Here is a 24,544-nt window from a genome sequence, read left to right on the forward strand (position 1 = left end):
CACTGAGTTGCTATGCAACCTTAGGCAAGCCACTTCATGTCTCGGTGTCTCATTTACCCTGTCAGCAAAACAAGAGTAATGGCAGTTATTGAAACATCAGCATTTGTCAAGAGACAGCACAACATTTATCTGAGAGACACTTTTCCCCTACACTTAGAATAGGAAAATAACTGGGTGTTATCCAATGGCAAATGTTGACATTTTTATAGAGACAATTGGGCTCACAACAACTGTTTAGAGGAAGGATTAAGTCTCCCTCTAATCCAGTCCACAACATTTACTCATTTGAGCAATCCTGAGTCATGCAAGGTCCACTGACTATAGGTAGCTAATAATGACGTGGTTAGGGATTGTAAGATTGGACTCTAATTAGTTAATATTTGTTAAGTGCTATATCAATGATCATGCTTAAAAAGCAAAGTTTTGCCTTATATATATATAGGTAAAGTTACCTTAAGTATTTGCAGTACTCCTTATACTTGTTAGTTGAGGCACTGTTCTAGTATCTACTGTTCACTGTGAATTTTCAGAATCTATGTGAAGGATATGGGGACTGTCTGTGGTATTTTATGAATACTGTGTATTCTAACTATGTTTCTAATGGTTACTGTGTGGATTGCTGTGTGATTAAAAAGGAATTAATTCAGACCTGGATTGTTTTACACATTCCAGGAAGCCAGATAATGGTTTTAGATAACCCAGTCACCAGTAGGCAATAAAGGTGTAAATACCTTTGAAGTTTTACCCCACCCATGCTTGGGATCAGCAGCCTGGTTTGGCACAAAGTGGAGGAAGGGGCAGTCCAAGTGGGAAACTAGGAACAAAGAACTTTAAAGTGGATAAAAAGAACAGGGGGAAAGAGCTGTCAAGAAACTGCTTGAGGTGCACAGACTGGCACAGAAACAAGCCCTCTGGGATGGGTCTAAAGCAGCTTGCTCTGCATAAGCTTTGAGCAAGAGGGTAAAAGCTTTAGGTAAGACAGTGGCATATACGCTGTTTATTGCATTAAAAAAACCCCAACCTTTTTCTTGCTATACTTCATTCCTACTGTTAAAAATAAAAAAAGGACTTTGTTTTAGTGACTGTGCTCACTTTGGTCACAGCTCCTGGAGGGAAGTCTGGTGGGTAATTGATCACAGTCTGGCCCTCTAATCTACCATGGTTGTTACAATGCAGGGTGTAGGGGCCTGGGAGAATCACAGGATTACACCGTAGGACAGGGGAAGGCACAGAGGCCAGATACCAGCAGAGAGTGCACTTGAGGGAGACTCAAGAGGGGTCAAAAGTACAGCCAGCCCTTTGACCATGGCAATATCTAATACAAAATAACCTCTCTCTTGCTAGTTGGTCTCCCAGCCACTACACCCCACTCAGCCTAGACCCAGCATGACCACAGACTTCAAAAGTATTTACCCAGAGCTGGTTTGGTCCTCTTTAGTTTGGGGTTCCCCTCTCCTATGCCTCCTGCATCCTCAGGTCTACTCACTTTGGATGTAAAGCCATGGTTAGCCAGCATTTAAGCCATTACTTTCTCTAAGAGCTGAGATGTCCATCAAAACACGTTACAGAGATCTGTTGCCAGGTCCACAAACACAGTATTTTTGGTTCTCCTCTATCATATTACAAGGATTTTGCCTGACAACTTAACAGAAGAAATATTGAAACCATCCAACAATACATAATATGACATAGTATTTATCATACAAAAATATTATAGGTGAGTTAACAGTAAAGAGCCAGGGAGTCAAATGCTGGTCCCATTGAAGTCAATAGCAAAACTCCTGCTGAGTTCAATGGAACCAGGATTTTACCCCAGTTTAGAATTTAAATCCATAACATGTCTCCTGTGCAAAATGCATTTCTGTATTTAGATGCATGTCTATGGCTTTTCTCTTGTTTCCTGTGAATGGAGGGGGGGAAAAATCACACACACACATCTGAAAAGATCATCAGGAACTGAAGCCAAAAATCAAGGCATGCCCAACATAATCTTTGTGCAGTCCCAAGGCTCAGCCAAAAACCTGGCCAGATTCTTTACAATAAATACTGTAGCTAAAAGATCATACTACATTGTATCTGGGAAGACATGTCTGTTGATGTGACATCTAATTAGTATTAATTCTTTAAGGTCTGCAGGTGGATTTTACAAGCGGGGGAGATTTGGGCATGCTACAGGGAATATGATACTCAGTTCTGGATGAATGGAATAACTGGGAAGTTTCCAGTAGTGAGCGTCGGTGCTGATGGGGTATTAGAAATTAATCCCCTGCCTTAAGCATACAGCCAGTCTGGATGCTCTGGCTCTTGCTCTGTGCTCAGCCACTGGGGTTTTTCAGAAGCCAGACATTACTTGAGGCTATGGTACTCAGCTGCTATTGTAGCCCTTTGTTGCCAAATCCCAGAGTCCCTCTGCTGCTCTGATCCTTGAGCACTCATCAGGAGGCCATGCAGAGTCTATTGGTGACCATTGAGCAACAGGAAGAACTCACACACACACCCAGGAAACATAAGACATCGAATAGAAAAAGGTACTTGGCTGGGTAAGGCCAAGCCCTCATTTCATCCTCATTCCAGCCGTGGCAAGGCACAAGAAGAATGTTGTATAAAAGGCATGCATCCTGGATAAGAACCTACTGCTACATACGTGCACCCCCAAATGAATTATTACGTATAAAATCAGAAGGGCCCATCAGGAAAGTTCATTTTCCTTCTGCGCTCCTGAGGACTGAACGCTACACTGGCCCGGGGAACATGGTAACCCACAGTACAGGAAGTTCAGATCTGTGCATGGGGGAACACAAGGGATGCTGTCTGTAACATGGGCAGCAGTTAAGAACACTCTCCTCTGGTTACAGAGCCCCAAGAAACAGGGATGCCACCTGCAGAGAGATTTGCTCAACACTTCCACTGCAACTGCAAATACCATTTCAGGGTCAATGCACATCATGTCTATGCAGTATGTGCTCTTTCTATTTCTGTCAGTTCCGGGAGCCCTCTGAGTCATATGTATCCCATTCAGTATTCCTGTCATGGAAGGGAAGTGGGCTCTTTTCTTGAGGTCCAACATTATTGCTAACAGCTTGTTTCAGTCCACGTCAGGGGAGATGTATTGAGCCCTCTCTGCTATGCTGAGGAAATCCTCAAGGCAATGGGAGGCTGTGGATTGGCTTATTCAAGTGCTGTCCCCTTTGATCCTCTGAAAGGACACAGCAGTTAGCATAACCATGGCAGTAAGGACTCTGACTGACACAATTCCTGCTGGACAGGTCCCCCTTCAGCTCCTCACAAAGATGAATGATGGTTTCCAGGCCATGCCTGTGCCTCTCCCTCTGTTCCTGCTTGGTTCATAGACCCTGTTTGGATGGTGTGAGAGTCTTCTCCGTCTCTGAACAAGGGCCAGACTTGCCCTCTGGCTCCTCTGTTGCCTCATCATATCTCACTCTAGCATGGTCAGGCATTGTACTGCAGCAAGTGGCTGTATAGCTCTTATATGAATTGCCAAACCCAAGATGCATCCTGCTCTTCCCAACCCTCCCATCTATACTTACCCCGGCAGCCGCTTTGGCTGTGTCCTGTCTCCCAAGCCTCCTAACTACTATTTGGTTTGTGCGACACCTCCTGTGTGTTTAGATTGTTATTAAATTAGTCCAGAGTCATGTTCTCAGGTGTGGCGTGCAGCACAACTATTGATTGGCTAATGCCCAACTGGCTTAATCTATGTCTCCTGGATTGGACATATCACTGCTATGAACACAACTTGTTAGGCCAGGAGCAGCTGGCTGAGCACGGGGTGGGGTGGAGATCTCTGACTGATCATATATCCCACTAACCACACCAAGGCTCTACCCTCTCAGAGCATCTGGACCATTCCGAGAACTTGGCTGTAAATAAACACCTGCTCTGAAAATCACTCGGGCAGTCTCACATAGACAGAGCCCAGGTGGGAGCAAGCAAAAAGCCACTTGGGCCTACACAGCCTTTGGAAAATTTTGGCTTCAGGGCCCAATCTTTAGGGTGACCATACGTTCCCTTTTGGTCGAGACAGTCCCCTTTTTTCAGCTCTGTCCCGGCCATCCCTACTTTTTCACCAGAACTGGGCATTTGTCCCTGACTTGTGCAGGCAGCGCTGCCCGCCACAGCAGCAGAGAAATTTGCAGACAGTGTTGCCTTCAGAGCTGTCACCCTGGGCAACAGCCCCTGCTCTCCAGCTGCAAGGCAGAGCAGAGAAGTAAGGGTGGCATGGTATCGCCACTCTTACTTCTGTGGTGCCTCAGAGTCTGAGCCTTCATTACTGCGAGGCTCAATATAGAAGGCTTTGAGCAACTTGACCCATAGGCTGAATAGAAGCACTAAACTAATTTTCCTATCAGCTCAGCGCAAGGCCAGAAGTGAGAAGGTAGGAGCCCCATTCGTGACAGGCATGGCTTAATGGATTGTCAGCATCATCAGGGTTGAAGGATGCTGCACACAAGTCACCAATGGGGGTTAATGGCAGTGCTCTGATTTGTAAACGCTGATTTTTGTTGGTTAGCTGAGTTGCAGCTGCAGGCGAAAAGCAGTGTGATGGTCTCTTCACAGCTCCAGTATTTGTCTGGTTTGGGAGCCTGATGAGTGACGAGACAGCTTGAGGTAGAAGGGGTTTTTAATTGCACATTTTGTGGTAACTAAGAGTGTTGTGTTCAGATGCTGGGCTGAGCCAGTGTTCAGAGAATGGCTTGTGAAGGGACATTTGCAAATGAATTCTACCCTGGTGTTTCAATGGCAGAGATTTACGAGGCCATACAGATCTCTGGCGTAAACCCTTCCACTTGGATATTAACTTGGTCAGTAGCAAGGAATTGTTTTAGCAAAACACAGGCTGTCAGGAGCAGGGTCTCAGCCGGAGGCAGACTGACATCATGTATCCAAATCCCTGCAAGGAGCACACAGTTCATTCACACACATTCCCCTTTGTCAAGGGCTGGTTGTGTTAGAAGTAAGGTACTTCTGCGCTGCTGCTGGCGCCTGGCAGGGGTGCTGTCTTCAGAGCGAGGCACCCCAGCAAGCATCAGATGCTCTCCATTGCCCAGCTGTGAAGGCAGTGCTGCCACCACCCATCATTACATGATGTTGCCAGGTGATGCTGTTGTTCCTTTTGTGAAGGTGGGGCTTGTGCACACTTGTGTCCTTAGAAGAATCCGTAGTTTGTGTGTGGTCATTTTTTGCTACAAAAATGACTCGGAAATGTGTCTCTAATTTTAATGAAGACCTCCAAAAACAGTTCAAGTTTTTTAAAAAAGACACTTCAGCATTGGACAGCAGTGAAGTTGTATGTGAGACATGTGGTGCACATTTCTCCATTGCCCACGGTGGCCAAAATGACATTTCCCAGCACCTTCAAAGCAAGAAATAAAGAGATGCTGATAAAAGTAAGTGTTCAACACCAAACATTTCGGGATTTTTTCTGAGGCAAGACACAGAAACTGAAATTTTTTTTGACAGTGAGGGAGTGTTTGTTTACCACTCAGTGCAGCACAACACAAGTGTGTACTGTACTAGTGACTATACAACACAATTAATTAGGAAACTGTACCAACCTAAGTTTTCACCTGCTCACACAAAATCTGAGGCAATTGTTTGCAACATCTTAGCCTTTTTATCAACTGAAGTGCAGCTTAAATTGTACAAGCGTTCCTTTATTATGATTAGTGTGGATGCATTAAAAAGGAGCAAAAATTATTTCCTGTTCTTGTACAGTATTTTCGTTTCTACCTGGAGAATCATCAGATTTGCAGTGTGCATTCACCCAGCAAGTGACTGAGAAGTACTCTCTTAGTGACAAGATTGTTGAAATTTGTGCACTCAACACCAATACTAACTTTAGGGGTGCAAGGCACTGTGGGAAAAACAATTTGTGGTGAAAGCTCCAAGCCAACTTAGGAAAAAAGATCATTGGTACTGGGTGTGATGCACATATTGTGCATAACTGGCTCCAAAATGCAGTTGACTGTCTTCCTTTAGATGTGGAGAGCTTCACTTTAAAGGTTTACAAATATTTTCATATCTACACGGTGATTCTGTCTTTGTTGAAATCAAGTATGTCAAATTACAAGAGCATTGCAGCATGTGATTCCTCTCATTGTGACCCGCAATACACAGGATTTTGTTGATTTTCGATGGACATAAAGCGTATTTTCTTTCTCAAGAAAATGCCTGACACAGCTAAAGAATCTCTTTGATGATCCTACCACTCAACTGTAGCTTCTCATTGCAAACAAACTGTCATGTACCACAACATAATGGAGACGATAGAGAAAAATGATTTATCGGTGACAGAAGTTGCACTGCAAATATGTTCCCTGCATGTTAAATTATCGGAGAGGCTTGGAGAAAGATTTGTCACAACAGAAGTGAAGAACCTACTGCACTCGCTGGTTGAATGCAAGCAAAGGAAAGAAAAGGAGTTTTATGATGTAGTGTACTATTTTTACACAACATACCTGTCCTACTTAGAGCACTGGAGACCTGCCTTTGAATGCATTGAAAAGTTTGAGTGGGCTCTGCTGAGAAATGTGTTGCAGGGGGAGCAAACCACACCAGAATTTCCACCTCAAATATGTTGGATGAGAAATGTCTCTTTGACGAGAGGTCTAGGGCAAAATCAATTGTGTCTCCAGTTGTCTTTCAGACTGGAACCATAAGAGAACGCCCATCACTGAAAGGTGGCAGAATATTTTTGAAGAGATGGACTATCATGCAGTACAACACAGATCTAGCAAAGGCTGAGGAATTTGTGCTGTGTCTGCCTGGTACTACAGCGCCTGATGAACGAGTCTTTTCAATTATGAATGATATTCGATCTCCCGAAAAATCACGTTTGAATGTCTCCAACCTGAAAGCTGTCTTGTGTGCGAGTTAACTTTTCTCTCGACTGTACTGCATTCTACGACAAGCTGCTGAAAGACAAGCAAACCCTCAGAAAAATAGCATCATCAGAGAAATACAACTGGTATCAAGCAGCTTCACACTCTGAAGAACAGCAAGATAAGGAACAATGCCAGTAACTACTGAAATTTAAGTAAAATATCCAAAACTATGAAATATATTAACATATATATAAGAAATAGATTAAACTGTCTTCTGTTTTTTGCATCCTGTAAGCAAACTCTCCTGAGTACTGACCATCTCTTCCAGGTGTCCCATTTTCAGTTTAGTGAAATATGGTCACCCTACCAATCCTGCAAGATACTGGGCCAATGGGAGTTGAGGGGGCTGAGCCCTTCACAAGAGGTTTTCAACAGTTTACAGGATTGGGCCCTTTGAAGACACTTAAAAAAAGCAAAGTGCAATAAAGTGAAATGGAAGGAGGGATTGTTAAATACTGAAACTGACAAGTGGTGTAAGAAGATCAAATAAAGATCAGGTGGGAAAGATCTAATAACTCCTCCTGCCTCTGGGCTAACTTTAAGAAACTAAACATGGGATTGACAGGAAAAACAGTAAAATAAGCCAAGAGAAGAATTTTAATGGCTCATGTTCCTATTTAGTGTAATTATGGTATAAGGAGGTTCCTGCAGCTCTCTGATCCATGCCCAACTGCACGTTTACAAGGCCAGCTCAACCCCTAGAAATGTAGAAACTTCCAGCAATTGCCAGTGTCGTTTATTTAAAGCGTCTAAAATACATCCTTCCAGACACAGGCGTGTCTGACAGCCCTATATGAGAGGAAAGAGCTATTTATTCTCCATGCTTATAACTTACTGAAATGGTTATTTCATGTATTCTAAATACGGTTTTGATAACTCCTATAGGCTGATATTTTCTAAAGCAATGATTCTCAACCTTTTGAAGTTCAGGACCCATTTGTAAATGTTTATGGCCTGTCGCGATCCAGTAAATAGTCTGGGGGTGGAGGCACTAAGGTGATTTCAGTTCAGTCCTGCTCCCCCACCCCCCCGGTCCTGCCTGTCACTCATCCCACATTGGTAGCTCCTGCAGCCTCTATGCTATGGGATCTGATGGAACACTGCTGGGATCTGATATGTTACTGCTAACTAGACATGGCTCTGACTATTAAGTCTACATTCCTAGTCACGCTGCATCATCCTGTGCTGCTTTGCCAAGTCCATTTTTTGCACAAGATATTTCACAGGAGTCTCAAATGGAAAATCAGCCAAACCAGAAATGTGCTCAGTTTAAAGAATCCAATTCCATGTTCTGAGCCCTTCCTAAATCCAGCAGATCATGGATATCACATCTATACTGATAGATAAATATTCACACTATCATCTCTGGACCAGCCATGGATAAATGAAGAAAGCTACAGTGACAGTTTGCTCATGAAAGTTTGTTTTCTCTTTCAACCCAGTATTTAACCCTTCAGCTTTTTCTTGAGCACACATATATTGTCTTTTCATTTTTGCTTCAGCCCATCTACAATCCTTGACCATTATTCCAGCCAGTGATATCCTAGACTAACTTTCCCTTTTAATATTCCACACCCAAAATCAGTACCTATCATTGGTAGGTATCTTTACAGCATCCCCATTTCAGTACTTTGGATGCAAAACCAGGGATCATTCTTTGAAAGCATCCCAAGCCTTAAAGTGTGAGCCTTGATCCATCACTTGACCAGTTCCACCAACAAAGAAAAATGAGGAAGCAGATTCTTTTGGAGAAGTATTAACTTTTGGAGTTCCAAGAGCACTTTCTTGTTCGTCTCTGGATTTTAAGAATATTTGCCTGAGTTAGACAGTAATTTTTTATTCCTTACTGGGAAGTAGAAGACTGTGTGCACTATATACACAGCATAAGTAAACAGTGAGTGCCTGGGCATATAAATTCTTCACAGGGATCTATTAAGTAAGGTAGTGAATGTATTTCACTTGAGCTGCTAGAAAGGGACATATTCTGTATGTCCATATCTGAATTTCATATATAAATTTACACTTGCCTTTACACTATGAACTTGCTGGGATTATTTCAAGGGAAATATTTTTTCTTGGTCGGCCAGCCATAGGATATACGAGCCAAATTCATTCCTGCTGTAACACAGTGGAAGTCTTCTTCTTCATATAGCTGAGGTAAACGTAGAGCAACAACTATAATTTTACATTCAGATGGTTAAGCCAGATAATTGCATCTGGAGTAGCAGAGTGTATTGCTGTGATGCCTCCTTTGTGTTTGTGAATTAGGCATTGAGTTGTTATATGTTCCATGGTCTGTTCTGGGTGAGCACAGTCACACACTGGAGAGTCTTTAATTTTCCATTTGTGCAGCAAGTATCTGCATCTGCCATGGTTTGTGCCCAGGAGCTTCGTGGGAGACTGAAGCCAAGGATCTTCTGTGTTGGGTCTTTTATGAGGTGTTTATTTGTAACTTCTCATGATCTCCATTCAGCTTTCTGTTTCATCAGGGTTGAAGTTGTATTGCTGAAGGTTAAACACGTGGGCCCATGTGACTTCAAGCGGTGGTGAAGGATGTTGTCCTGGTGAATGGGAAGACATTTATTTTCCATGATCCTCTGGAATTCCCTAATGGGTGCGGCATCGTGGTGAATGGATGGGGGAGCAATGAGCGACAGCACTGGTAGCCAAGGTATTGGGATTGATTTGAGGGTTCCAGTGTTGCACTGCATTGCAGTGTTCAGTTGGACAGCAACAAGTTGAGGATGGCTACTTCTGCTCCATACCGGTGCATAGTATTTGGCTCCAGAGTACACGAGGGCCCTTGCTGAAGTCTGTAAAACTGATGCTGATGCTCCCCAGCTTGTGCTTGCCAGTTTCTGGGCCAGGTTGACGCTTGTCTTCGTCTTGGCATCTACCTGCTTAAAGTGGTCATGAAAGGTCAGCGTGCAATCCAGATTCACTCGTTTAGACCAGAATCCCACTTGTTCTTTGGAGATCACTGACTCGATGAGAGGACTGATTCTCCAGAGGATGATTTGTTCCAGGAGTTTGTAGGTAGTACACAGGAGTGAGATTGGCCTATAACTTCCGGGGTCGTCGGTTGGCTTGCTTGGTTTGAGTGGACGTAACAGCTTTGAAGTCTGAGTCTGTCCCCTCTTATAATGACTGGCTATGGAAGATGTGGTTAAAACAAAGCAATCAAATTCTCCTTTTTAAAGCAAACTGAAAAACTTTAAAGCAGGGTGGAGGTGGATTCCACTCCTTAATTACGTAGCAGAACATCCTCAAGCAGAGAGAGAGAAAAGGATAGGCAGACAATTTAACCTGAAACGGCAAGAAGTTTTGTTCAATATTTTTTTAAAAGTAAAGAATTTATTAGTTTTACATGACATGTTCATCAGTTCTATGGTTGTTTACTAACATACATGCTGGGGATTATGACATGGGATATGCTATTTCATTTCTCAGGCTTTGTGCTTTGTTATATGATGTTCTGGATTTTTACTTCAGCTCTTTCTGGAAGATATGAGCTGAGGCATTATGACAAAAGAAAACTAAATGTTCGCGATTGATGCACTTACAGGATATGTTTTTAAAATGTGTGTTAGTAGAGATGCACAACATTTTTCTGATTTTTTAAATGAAATTTTGGAGTAATAACCAATTGAGAAAAATGCTGACAACATTTATGTAAAAATTTGTCCTTGTTTTTGGCCATTAATAGAGCTGGTTGAAATAATAAATAAATAAATAAAATCAGTTTTTAATACTTCACATTTCTAAAAACATTCAAAAGCTGTGACGATTTCTCCTTTTTCTCCCTAATCGGCTCAGTCTGCTTTGTATGAGATGTATGGATAGGATTTCAATAAAACTACATTATGGAAAAGTTGGGGCAAACTGTCATATCTGTATTGACCTCAGTGAAGCTATACTGAATTACATCAGCAGAGGATCTTGCTTATACATTTATAGTAAACATCCCTATTGACTTCAATGGGCTTTGGCTCAGATTCTAATACCATTATCTGGCATGCTATCCTTATAGAGCTGTTGAGGAACTATAAATCAAATTGTTCTGGACAAAGCCAATGTTCACTTTCAGCTCCTTTGTGAAGTGGTGCAGCATTAGCAAGAGTGCTGGAGTTTTGCCCATTATCACAAGTTGCCAAACGATGCCTTTGAACCAAACGCAGCCCTGTGGAATACGGCCATGGCTGCTCAGTTCAAGACAGAGAACTTCATGCTGGGATCTATAGTCTCCACAGCTGTGCCTCCATACTGGAGTTGAGGTGCTTGCACTCTATTCTATTTTAGGAAAATTAGATGCAGCCCTGGGACTCCTGGCAAGTTACCAAGTTGGTATTTGCCTGGGAAAAGTTTGGCTTGGCTGCTCCTCCTTGATCACGATAATGCTGCCTGTTAATTATATAAGAATCAAAAATTCCTGGGCATGAAGGCTCCTCAGAGCAGACTGCCTATTCTGAATCAAGATCAGCACAAACGGCACCCGATACTGTGAGCCAGCTCTCTGCATGACCACTGGGCAATGTCCAAGGTCACCAGTCTTGGAAGGGCCTCCAGCTGCATTTCCTTTCATGCATACAAGCAGTGAACTAAAGAAGTACAAGTGACACGGCGTAGTGGCTATTTTTTCCCCACAACTCCTTGGCCTAGCTTATGGTCAGCGCAACCAACCAACCCACCCTGTCTTTGTCCCTCGTGAGACGAGCCCTTAAAGTGTAGAATAAAATAGGTTTCATAATTAGCTCCTAACTGGTATTGCCTCCCTGAGCTACCTCTGAACCCCAGCAATGAATTAACTCCCCAGGCTCCAGGCCACTGGCTGGCTCAGCAGTGCCTCCTCCTAGTGGCACTGCTGGGGCATAGTGTGTCAGGGCTTCTGGATCCCCCCTTCAGGAGGGCATCAAATCCCTGTCCACCCTGTCAGTGCACTTTGACTGCAAGAAAACTGCACACTATCAGTCTTTTCCTGCCCCTCTGCACCGTTCCCATTCCCCCCACTCCTCTCACGAAACAATGGGGCATATCCTGTAATTAAATTTTTAAACCGAGGTCATAATTAAAGTGCTCTTTCTCCTGACACCAATCATGGTGTCTGCATAGCGTTAATATAGCATCTTGCATCTCAAATTGCCTCACAACCTGAGCTGCAAAGTTTAGGTCCAGCTCCAAAGTATCCTAAAGTTCAAGGAGTGTTTGGATCCAGGGTTTTGGCTTGGCCCATTAAAGAAAGAGGGGTCAAGGTTCAGCTCAGACATGTTATATGGTCAGGTCTGACTGGAGAGAGGTTTAGGGTAAGATGCATCACTGCTTTATAATTCCAGATGTCTTCAGAAGCAATGAATGGTAGTTAGATATAAAGCACGAGGAGGGATGGGGAGGTAAATTCTGGCCAAAACAATAGTGTAAACTCTTACTTTTAATAGGAATGCTATGTAATGTTTACTATCCATGCAGAGTAGACAGAGCTTTGCTTTTTAAGGTCCTGTACAAAAGACACTTCCCACTCCTACAGTCAATAGCAATCATTTTAGTTTATCTAATGCAGAAAGATGAAAGACTGAGCTGCCAATGCTAAGAACTGAATATTCTTGTATTTCCAACTGGGTGTTTAAACCGCTATGCCATCCTCTTCACTAAAGAGGTTTAAGTCAGCTCCCATAGAAATCCAATGCACATTGTAAGAGTTTGCATCATGGCCACAAGAGGGTGTCCTGAGATCATCTAATGACTGGTGTGATGACTAGTTCATCCTTAACAGGCGGTGTGAAGTGAAGTTCTCTCTTCCATTCATGGGAGAAGAACAACACAAGAGATGTTTTGTGATTACACAGCAATGAATGATGGTGCAGTACCCACCGTTGAAAATGATCTCACAAATCAACTGTGACAGGAAGGTTACAAGCTCTATGGAAAAACCATAGAGGATGAGGGAAAAACCCTCATCTTCCCAAAAAAAAAAAAAAAAAATCCACTTTCAACAAGGCTCCTGTGCAAGTGCAAACACTGCATACTGCTACATATACATGGGTAGCATGCACTCTCTTTTTAAGTGTTTACTAGAACTCTCTCTCCCCACCAAACAATGCTTGGAGTTGAGATTTCACAAAACTTCATGCAGGAAATCCCAACTCCAGTATTAGAAAGTAAGGGGGATGGTTTTGATTTAGTGGCTTTCTGACTGCACAGCACAGGTGCCTGGCTTAAGGATAAAAATATGGGTTTTCTAAATGTCAGCAGTGCACACTCTGCCTGGGAGCTGAAAGTCAAAGTGGATTTTTTTCTTTTTTTAATCTCAGGCATTACTTCCAGGGAACGCGACTGCAACTAGAACTTAGTTAACACAGGAGCTGGAAATGAATCTATCCTCCTCTCCAATAGCTGTGTTGGCTCACCACAGCTAGCGGGAGTAAAATTATTATTGTCAGTATAGTGAAGAGACAGGAAGCAGAGCTGTTGAGTAAGAAGGTGCCATTATTAGGTCACATGAAATCTAAAACATAATTCAGATTTATTTGTATTTTGCTCATATTCAGTGTCTCCATAGCTATGCAGTATATTTCACATACGTTAATATTAATATGGTACCAGACTATACATGGAAATTAGTATTTAAAAGCTTTTTATTTAGCTATAGTGTATTACCATTAATATTAGTGTCAGAGTAATTACTTTGATCAGGGGCGTGCACCGGAATTTAAATTTGACCCCTTTTGGAGGGACACATTCTGTGCCCCCTCCCCATTCCAGCCCCATGGTGGGGCTCGCTCTTCCCTTCCCCTCTTCCTCCACCCCAGCCCCAGCCCTGGGAGGAGCTCACTCTTCTCCCCCCACCTGGCAGGAGCTCGCTTTCCCTCCCACCCCACAGCCCCATGGCTGGAGGAGTTATGTCCCTCTCCAATGATTACTGGGGGAGTCTTTGCCCCTACTTGCTCCCCCTTGTGCACGTCCCTGTCTCCGATTGCTGATAAAGCAACCATGGTGGGGAAAATGCATGACAGTTAGAAGATAGACTTAATGGCTCCTGTGGCGCCATTATGGCTAATCTGGGAAATAATATTCATTCCTAAAATTAGTATGAGTACCCAAATCCTTATTTATCCCAGGGATCATAGGAGTCTTGAACATTTACAGTTTATATTTAACTAGTCTTTTAGACATATAAAATGTACCAAAACACGGGGTGCTGACTGGCTCAGAATCCAGAGTTAGTGGGACAAATTCTGTTCTCAATTACTGTAGTGTACGTAAATCCAGGGTAACTCTACTGAGCTCCGTGCAGTTATTTTGGATTTACACCAGGTAATTGAAAGGGAAATCTGGCCGTTTTACTTCTAAACTGTCAGTTCAAGCATACCTCCACTTGGCCTCAAATGAGAATTAGAATCTGATGGCCTCTGAAATGGTGGGCATTAGACGTGAAATGTTTCCGTCACAAGAACCACTACCAAAGTCAGTGCTAAATGGAGCCTTTGTTACAATTCTAGCAAAAAGGCCAAGAAATGAATGGGCAGGGAGAATAAACTACCCTTTGCATAGACCCTGACCTCATGTAGAAATGGCACAGATTTAACTAAACTGGTTTCTAAACTGATGTTCTTAAACTGATACAACCACTGTATGTAGGCACTCTGAAATCATTTAAGTGTGGCTGTGACAGGGCACTACCAAGCCTGTCCTGCTGCTTCTGCTGTGCTCACAAAGTCACTCAGAGACCCTGGACTCAGTAACCAATGGTGTAGGTTTATTTACAAGTTGTGCTCCCACCACCTTTTCCCATACTCAGCTTGCCCCTTGGCATCTACGCCGAGGAGAGGCAAGCCATCACTCTGCTTCCACTCCCTGGCTCCCTCCCCTGGCTTCCTTCCTCTCAGCCCTGTATGCAGCCCAGGCTAATTGGGCTGGCAGCTGTCTCTGGTTCTCTAATTAGGTGCTGGTTTTCTCCAGCCTGCTTGAATTTACCTCCCTAAATGGGAGTTGGCATGACAAGGGACTGACTTAGCAGTCCTTGCCCAGCACCCTGTCACAGTGGCTAATAGCAGTTTAGCTTAATTCAGAGTGAAAACTAAATTGATACTAGCCCCCCCCCACACTCCGATAGGTACCAATTTAGCTACATTGATTTAAACATTGAGTTAAATCAGTGCCATTTCTGTGTATAGATTGGGCCTTAACGGTGCCCTCTCCAGGGAAGTGTGGAGGCGCGTGGACAGTGCAGATTGAGCCTGTTCTGAACTGGGAGCACTTGGAAGTGTGAAAGGGTACATCAGACTCTGTGGCCAGATCCTGGCCCCCATTGTCTCTTTTGCTCAGCCTCAATAATACGAAGAAACTACATGGGCCCAGTTGATTTCCACAAAATTGTGTTTACACACATGTAGGCAAGGCCTCCCTATCTCCATAACCAGCTCTGGCTGATTTCTAAACACAGAACACACTGAGTATCACTAGGGGGCTCACAGTCCCTGTACAAAACGAACGAATGGAGTTACAAGGGGAGGCGAGAAAGAGCCATGCAAGGGCTGAAGTGATGGAATCATCTTCAGAGATCCAGGAGGGGGGGAGGAGTTAAGCACCTGTGCAGCTGCAATCCCGCACATACACAGGGTGAATTCACATAACTCACTGACTGTTGGTCAATGCCCCCCACTAGCTGACCCACAGAGAGAACCACCACCAGGTAAGCACCCCTGTGTGGCCTCCCATCCTTGCACAATGGGATTGCAACATTCTTTCCACTGCATTTTGAGCCTTCCACAGCATGGCAGGAGGCCTCAGGATCTGGTCCTAAAGTCATTCCCTTTATTTAAAAAATTAGCATGAGACCAGACTACCTGAAAGATGCACAGAGTTTACAGAGGCAATTAACACGTTTTAAAATGGCTCCATACTGTGTGGATTTTGCCAGTCCTCAAATGCATTCATATTAGCCAATCTGGTTTCTTCCCTAAATACAGTACATTTGATAAACTCTACAAAAAAGCATTTTTTAAAGCTATTGTGGAACTCAGCCCAAAGCTGTGACATGAACTAACAAAGCCAGGCCATGTAGAGGTTGGGCTCCTAGCCATCTGTAACCCATGCCACTGTGCCTCTCCTTGCTCTTGTACAGCCTGATCAGATTCAGACTGAGTCACATTTTTGAATTCTTGCATAGGGCTGCAGTCAGGAAATTCTCTTTAAAGTCAGTGGGAGTCAGAGCTAGAGCCCCACCTAACACTATGAAAATTATTTCTCAGCGTCAGCCTGAGCTTTTTTATTCCTCCCCTCTGTTTGATAAGACATTGGGCTCATAGTTTAAAAACTGTCTAAGGGATGCAGATGTCCAATTCCCACAGGAGTCCAAATCCCCTAAGCAGCTTCGAAAATTCTAAACTTTGACTATTCACCGGGGGCTCAATCCTGTGGCCTGAGTTTCCCTGTGGCATCATTTACACCTATGTAAAGCGGGTGAACAAATGCTACCAAACAAGAATGGTGGGATCCTAGACTCACAGTCTTTTTTTTGCACAGATGGATATGACCCGATAAAAAAGTGATGGAGAATCAGCCCATTTCTATTTAATCAGTCCAAATCCCATGTAAATGAACATGCTGATTTTGATCACACTCACACCAATCATATGCCAGTGTAAATTAACACCTAATAGACAATGGTATGAGAGATAGGGCAGGACGTTGAAACTGAGCAAATTCAGAGCAAGAACTTCAGAATTTGGTTTTATGTCCATAATTTAGATGGAGCAAGCCTAATTCTGACCTCATGTCTATCAGTATAAATCAGGAGTAACCCCTTTGAAGTCAATGGATGGCATTGAACCTGCACTCCTTTCACATGTGGGACTTCCAAGGAAGGTATTGGAACATAGGAGCTGCCATACTTGAGCAGACCCATGGTCCTCTAATCCATTATCCTGTCTTCCACTGTGTCCAACACCAGATGCTTTAGAGGAAGGTGTAAGAAATTCCAGCAGGCAAATGGGGGTAATCTGACTCCCATGGAAGTTTCACTCTAATCCCTAATAGTTAAGAGATTTGCCCAAGCCTTCAAACATGAGGTTTTACCTCTCTTTCAACACTCTCTCTTGGTTAGCATTAACTATAACAACTGAATATTCTGGTTAGCCATTTAAAGGTTCAACCCTCTTTGGATCTTGTTAAATTCTAGGCAAAAGTGGCCTAATACAAAGTCTGAAAGGTGAAAACTGCTCTTTTGCCATCATATAAGCAATGGGAGTTATGAAGGAGAATAGAACCCTTGTAGTTTTGTGCTGAAAGAACTGTTAGCAATTTTGCTTCCTTATTCTGGTGAAATGTTTTACTTAGAACAACTAACTCGACAAATAGAGAAAAGGAGGGAAGATAACAGAGATACGTCATCCAATTTATTCATGTAAGTGTATGAAGCCACATACACAATACAAGACCACAATACGCGAGATGGTCGTGGGAAGGACAATTTAGTAAATTTAATAAAAAGTCAGAAAGAACTAAGAGACAAATCTCCAACTTCAGAGCAGCCATTAGCAATTCAGATTTAATTCCTTAGTTATGCCATTGCTCAAGAACAAAACCAGTATGCATCCTCCATGAGATGCCAACTTTCCTCAGTTGTGACTGAGTATTTTTGGTGTGAACTATAGTTTCTATGGAAACAAAACTCAGCAGCATTATTGGTATTTTCCATATGATCATGCAATTTCCACTCTGCTCAGAAATAGAAACCCATGTGATCCCTGAGCAAATCCAAACGTGTGGGCAGCGAAACATTTCCAATTGTGGTTTCCAAGTGAGCAAATAGAGTAACAAATTAGAGACTCATCTTTAGAAAATCCAGCATGATTATGATGATGATGGGCCAGATACTGAGCTGGTGTAAACTGGCAGAGCACATGGAGCGCCATCAATTTACACCAGTTGAAGATCTGGCCTAAAAACTCTAAAGCTAAAATCCAATCTGAATTCCTAGGGCCTGATCCTATTCCCACTTACACCTCTGTACATTAATAGCAACAGCACTGAAGTCAATGGAGTTAATCCAGTGTAAAAGTGGTGTCAATGATCAGGACCCTGCTTGACTATTACCACACTGTTCTACCACAGTTCAGAGATCCTCCAAATGCACAGGAACCAATTAGAATTGACACTAGGTTATTTAGTCAATCCAATAAAAACTCTCCACAACAAACTTTGCAACTAGATGTGTAGATAACACACATCATGAATGCCCATAAATGGAGCTCTAAAGATTCAATGTACTCCCTGATACAGTCTCATCAGGGGCCTGATCCAAAGTCCAGTGCAGTAAATAGGAGTCTTTCCCCTGACTTTACTGATCCTAGAAGGACAGGGCTTTGACAGGAGGTGGTGTTCAATATAATTGAAGGAACACACATTTGGGATAGTAAATACTAATTTTTGCTTATTTAAAGAAAAGGAAAGAAATAAAAAAAATTTTTTTTAAAATTAAAGAAACCCCTGAAATCATAGTTACCATCCACAAAAAAGGGCGAGACAACGAATGGCACCAAAAATACTCAATTCCCAAAAGATTTGTCAGCAAATCTTAAACAGATTCCAAATATTTATAAATGCAGGAGAACTGCTATTCCAGAGTCAAAGCACTGATACCTAGGATGGGGGCACTAGAGGGTGCAGAGGGACTGTTCCCCGTCCTCTCACAGGGGGCAGTGCTAATGCTGTTCCCTATGTACCCTGAATACATTGAAAGAGGTGGATGAAGCTGCATGACTTGAAGAGCAAGGCCTGTCAGCCTTCACACAGCTACTAGTGCCTGGGCGCCATTATTGAGCAGAGTGCATGTGACACTTATCAAAGGTCTGACATGCTGCATTGGACACTTTCCTTCCATTACACCTGCCTCTACCTCCTGGCATTATACCACCAGCCTCCATTGCCCTACCTCTCTCCTAACCCCCCAGAATACCTGTACCTCTGCCCATGATGTCTAGCTAAAGCCAGCTACTGTAGTGCAGCATTAAACTACAAAGCAGTCAGATGAGAAGGGATTAGGTGACAAAAACAAAGCTGCTGGTCTAACATCTCTCTACATCAGAAAGGATTTTCTTTTTCAGACAGGGATGAGACATTTTTTCATTAAACCTCAGTACCGCGAATACATGTGTCTATCTATCTGTCATTTTGGTTACAGCTGGTCAACAGATAATGTAGTAGAGAGGTTTTTAAGAAGATCATTTCTGGAGCCAGGAAATAAAAAAAATCACAGAAAATATATCAAATTGCATGCTTGTCTAATTAGGACAGTATAGTGAAAAATACCGTGCTGATTTTTTTTTTCTTTTCTCCCCTTTCTAAATAACTGTGGACTAGCAATCGCAGGGTGAACATTTTTCCAAACTATCTTGACTATATGCCAAATAGTTTAGAGCAGCTGAGGCCATATTTTATCAACCCACTGAATAAACTAAAAGCCAAACTTGTTAGCAATAGATATGCGCAGGATGTTATGGTTGTTTTGCCATAATAATCAGATTTGATTCCACGCCGATAGGTTTTCATTGGCCAGAAGGTATTTGTTGTGATGGGCTGGCAGAGTGAACAGTTTGTTTTATGCCCAGATTAACATTCTGGCACTGATTACTGAATGAAAAGCATGATAATGGTGTGATCAGAAGGGGTGACAGCGTCTGGCACATCTGGTACCCACCTGGGAGACAAGTGAATTATCTCCATCGCTCCCAGGTTTTCATGGCATCTGCACTCAAGGTGGAGGCTTCTTCCTTTGTAATTATTCTGATTTTATTAATTAACAGTCTTCTGAATAAAGCTTCTTTGGGCTTCAACAGTGAAAACCAGCCCTAATGGAGCATTTTAGGATTTCCCTGACACATGGGATTTATTGAGGGATGTAGAGCCGAGATAGCCTCCCACTTCACCCATCCACATAGAGGATGTGGAGGGTCAGGTATGGGGCAGATAGGGTGGAGTACTGTGCACAGTAATATGCCCAATTCTTAGGTGGCCCAGCAGGCCCTGTGCAGCCCCACTACAGCTGACATAAGTTAGAGCAACCAATGAGCTGCTGGCAGCTATGTTGCAGACCTTTTGGGCCCGAGGTCAGCCCAAGATTGGCTTTATGCCCCCCAACTTCTCTCCTCAGATACAACAAGTATAAATTCTGTGCAGCTGAGGTTTGAGCTCTGCATTTCAGTATCACAGTCCTGATCTGGACCCATGCCTGCTTCATTGATCACTAAGCCAGCCCTTCTGCTATAGCAGTGGGGATAGGTCCTTCTGCTGGAGGGTCACTGTCTCTGTTAAAATGTTCTCTTTCCATGCTGTTGAATAGAAAAGCCACCATCGACATTTTGCTAGGTGGCTGTCCAGTGGAATTTCACTGCTCCAGTTCTACTGCTAACCAGATAGCTCTGGGTCCAACTGGACTTTTAAAGTGACAGTGGCCTATGTTGTAGTTTTTCATGAGGACAAATACATTCACATGTGACCTATACGAGACATTTCTAATGCACCACCTTCATTCCTAAGTACTCCCAAATCTCCAGGAATGTGGGGCCAGAAAATTCACTGCTTCCCCTCTATGTTTTGTAAATGAAAATGAGTGTTTGTTTTCTTTATGTTCACACATTTCCCCAGTGGGTGTAAATCGACATAGCTAATTGTATTCAAAAGAGCTACACTGACCCAGGCTAAAGATTTGGATCCCTATCCTATTCTGTTTAGAAATATCAGGGAGAGAAAAGCACAGGCCAAGCCTGACTGACATGCTAATCACTGGCAAGCTCAGAGAGAGATGAGTGTGAAAAGGTTTGCTACTTTAAAGACATTATCTCAGTCAGAAGAAGTGGCAGAACACTGACTCTTCTCTTATATCTCACCCCATATTCAACTTAGGACAACTGTTGGTAGACCAGCCTATTAAGTCTGAAAGTCAGTGTAATAAGAGATGTGGTGGCAGGATGATCAGTTGCAAACATGTTCCCGCTATTTAAAGACTAACTGGGATGCCATTTCAGATTTCAGGAGGGGGAAGGAAATGGGCGACACTTTAACTGTGATTCCATGGGGCTACTTAGGCACCTGAAAACGTTGGGTTTTTTCGCAGGTAATAACAAAATTAGCTGACAGGAGCATTTAATCTAATTCATATATAAAGAAAGAACATTGAATAAATATTAGACCCACTCACCTCTAATACTAACATGTTCTGACATCTTGTGTCAAGTCACGTCAGGGACACTGGTTAGATTTAAAATTTTAATGTATAGTCTTACTTTGTTACAAACTCTTGAGTACAACAACTGAAACAATTGTAGAAAAATCTTTTGTGTAGAAAAAAGATTACTTTCTATCATTTAGGCTACTTATTTTTTGCAGTTCATCAAGCTTGAAATAGATCATTTAACTTTTGGAAACATCCTACTAAAGCAAGGCCCTCTTAGTTTATACTGCAGCTGCCTGGGGCGCTAAGGGTTACCATGATACAAATAAGTGACTTTAAACAGGAGGGAAACTGACACTTTCAAGTCACTTTCACAGTACTGCCAACCCCAAATATTCAAAAATCATGGGTCAGGCTCACCAAAAATCATAAGATTGGCTTAAAAATCGTGAGATTATGTAAAAATAATAGATGTGGTGTCCTTTTTATTTGCCTTCTGCTTCTTGAGCCTTTAGGGTGCACTGGGGTCACATTTTGAAGCTTTCTCCTCAGTCATGAGGGCTAGAAACTTACTTTTCCTTTAAGAATGAAGGCTGAAATCATCACATAGCCACTTGAATCCAGGAGCTGGGGCTTTAAAGAAAATAATAATTATCATGAGACTCATGACAAAATCATGAGCGTTGGCAACACTGTGGCGGCGGTTCTGTTTTAAGGCTAGTTACCTTCCAGAAGGCTCTTTAATACAACACTACAGTGACTGAATTGCAGTTCTCACAGGAGAATATTTAAAACCTAACACCAAGAAAATTCCACATTTTAAAGTTGAGGGGAAAAATGGAGTCTTCTGAGATATAACAGGGCCAATGCAGGCAGGAAAGGAAAATAAACAGGCACAGGAGCTCTGGGCAGCTCTTCCTCTTGAAAAAAAGGTTGGAGCGTCAAATCTTCCAGTCCATAATCAGGAAAAACTTCTATTGCCATCAGTGCCTCCCCACTAATAGATATTGACATGTGCTGAATAACTATACACTTCATATTTAAATATCTGAGCCATCTTATCCAGGGCTACACATTTTATATGCTTTGGCTTAGGGACTACATTTTCTGACATATTCTGAACAGTGCTGACCACACAGCAATAATCATCGACTTTATGAACTCTCTGGATGCAATTTCTGTTCTTTGTTCTGCAGTTGGCCTGAATACAGCTGAAAACCTAAGAATTTGAGGCATTAACACATCTGATACTCAGATGACACTTTCTCATTCCTTCCTTGTCTCAAGATCAGAACAAAAAAATGACAAAACAAAATGCTTTTCAGTTCAAATGTAAAATTTCACAGCAGCCATTGCTCTACAACCCAGCATGGGGCAGAACAGGCCATCCCTTGGGGGTTAAGTGTTCTCTCTCTCTTTTTCTTCATCCTTCCTGGACTCTGTGCTTCTTTTCATGCTCTCAACCATGACATCCTTCCCAATCACCTGGGACCATTTGCTGGAGTCTCAGAGAACTAGCCTTCTTGGTTTTGCTCCCATCTGTCAGAGTCCTCTCTTTCTGCATCATGCAGCAGAGAGATAGGCTGGGCCAGTGGGTAGGGAGCCAGCCCTGAGCGACTTGGGTTCTACTTCTCCCATGGACTTCCTGTTTGACCTCAGGCCAGTGCCTCAAAGGTTTTTAGGCACCCAAAGATGCAACTAGGCATCTAGTGGGGTTTACAAAGCACTTGAGCCTGCAAGCACTTTTGAAAATCACACTAGGTGCCTAAACACCTTTGAAAATCTGGTCCTTAGTCTCTCTGTGCCTCAGTGCCCCATCTGTACAATGGGGATAGCAGCACTGCTCTACCTCACAGAGGGGCTGTGAGGAGAAATAGGTTAGACATTGTGAGGTGCTCAGATACTATGGTGATGGAGCCACATAAGTACCATAGGTAGAGTGGGAACTTATACCACTGCTATCCCTTCCCTTGGTTTTGGCCCCTTCTTTTCACCTATCCCCCTCTTTTCTGAGGGTAACCTTGGCTCAGAGGGCTTGGATGTATTTCTTCTGAGTCCCCTGCGTTCTCTCTTCAACACCTTCCCCCCCACCCCCAGGGATTCCTGTTTTTCTGTTTTACAGGCTCATCTAATGACTTCCAGATCCTTAAGCTAATCACCAGCCCTTTCTTATCTTAATCATTCTGCCTCTGTTTGTAAACAAAATACTGATTCCCTGTCCCAGGGACATAAGCTGGGAGCAGCCCCTCTCCTCTGCAGAACTCACATAGGAATTGTGCCCCAATCAGACCTCCTGTACAAAACTGAGGGGAAGGGGGTGAAGAGTGAGCCTTATAAGCAACTTGATTCTCAGGGTAAGAAGTACAGTGGCTCTTTCTCTGTCCTCATGCACAAACAGAACTCCCAGGAATGCTAATCGAAGTTACATGCACATACATGACGAGAGAATAACCTTTGATCAGCAATAGGGATAATTCAAACCTGTGTTCCAGACCTTTTACTCGCACTGCACTGTCTGACTTCTATTGTGGTTCTTTATTTATGCGCCCTATTCCAGATCCATCTCTATTGTCCTCCTTTATCTAGCATTTCCTTAATTAGGTCTTCTTAGTAATAAGAGCCTTGTCCCAAGATGACTTGTAGGTGAACTTCTGATGCGATAAATTTTACATAAATAGAGACTCATAGAGCAAATACTTACGTAAACAAAAGTTGGGGAAGTTCCTAATAAGATTCTTCTGTTTATAAAATATGAGCCAAATCCTCAGAGGTGCTTAGTACCCGACTCTCTCACTGGAGTCAATGGGAGTTCTTGTGCTCAGCCTCTCTCAGGATTTGGCCCTGTAGATTTGACCATCATCATTGATTATTTGCAGCATTATCAGAACACTGATGGAATAGGCATGGGGAAGACACTGCATATGTCTAAAGGGGGCAGTGAAAAATGAAGCGGGGGTGGAAAGTTCAAACAAACAGATTCATGGAACAAATACTTTAAACGTTCTGGGGGGAAGTCAGGGATACAAATGAAATTTCCTGGGGCAGCTTTAACTGGTAAGACTGGGACTTATGTGGCAGTTACATGATTCACATAATGATTTTAGTCCCTTACAACTTGAGCACAGCTTGGCTGCTGGTGTGCTGAGACCGGTCCCGATCACGCTGACGAATATCGTCTCATTGCTTGCTTGTACTCCCCCATCTGACTGTCTTTATCCACCTATTGTCTCTTGTCTTATAGTTAGATTGTAAGCTCCTTGAGGCAGCAGAGATTGTCTCTTTGTTCTAACAATTTTAATTTCTGCAGGCATAAGCTTTGGGTTGCAGCCCACGAAAGTGCTACAGGACTCTGGTTGTTTTTTCTGTATGCAGACTAACACGGCTACCCCTCTGAAACGTCTCTTTGTTCTGTGTTTGTACAGCACCTAGCACAATGGGGCTCTGGTTTGTGACTGGGGATCCTAGTTGCTAC

The 24,544-nt window shown here is 42.9% G+C and overlaps 1 protein-coding gene across 1 annotated transcript in view; it reads right to left on the minus strand.

Moving 5' to 3' along the window:
- The window catches only part of P4HA2 (prolyl 4-hydroxylase subunit alpha 2), a 77,033-nt gene that overhangs the window by 46,665 nt on the left and 5,824 nt on the right, over positions 1 to 24,544 (minus strand). The gene's annotated exons all lie outside the window — the stretch shown is intronic.

Source organism: Emydura macquarii, unplaced genomic scaffold (genome assembly GCF_026122565.2).
Source record: "Emydura macquarii macquarii isolate MOO-44397 ecotype Brisbane River unplaced genomic scaffold, CSIRO-AGI_Emac_v2 contig_2768, whole genome shotgun sequence".
Taxonomy (NCBI): Eukaryota; Metazoa; Chordata; order Testudines; family Chelidae; genus Emydura; species Emydura macquarii.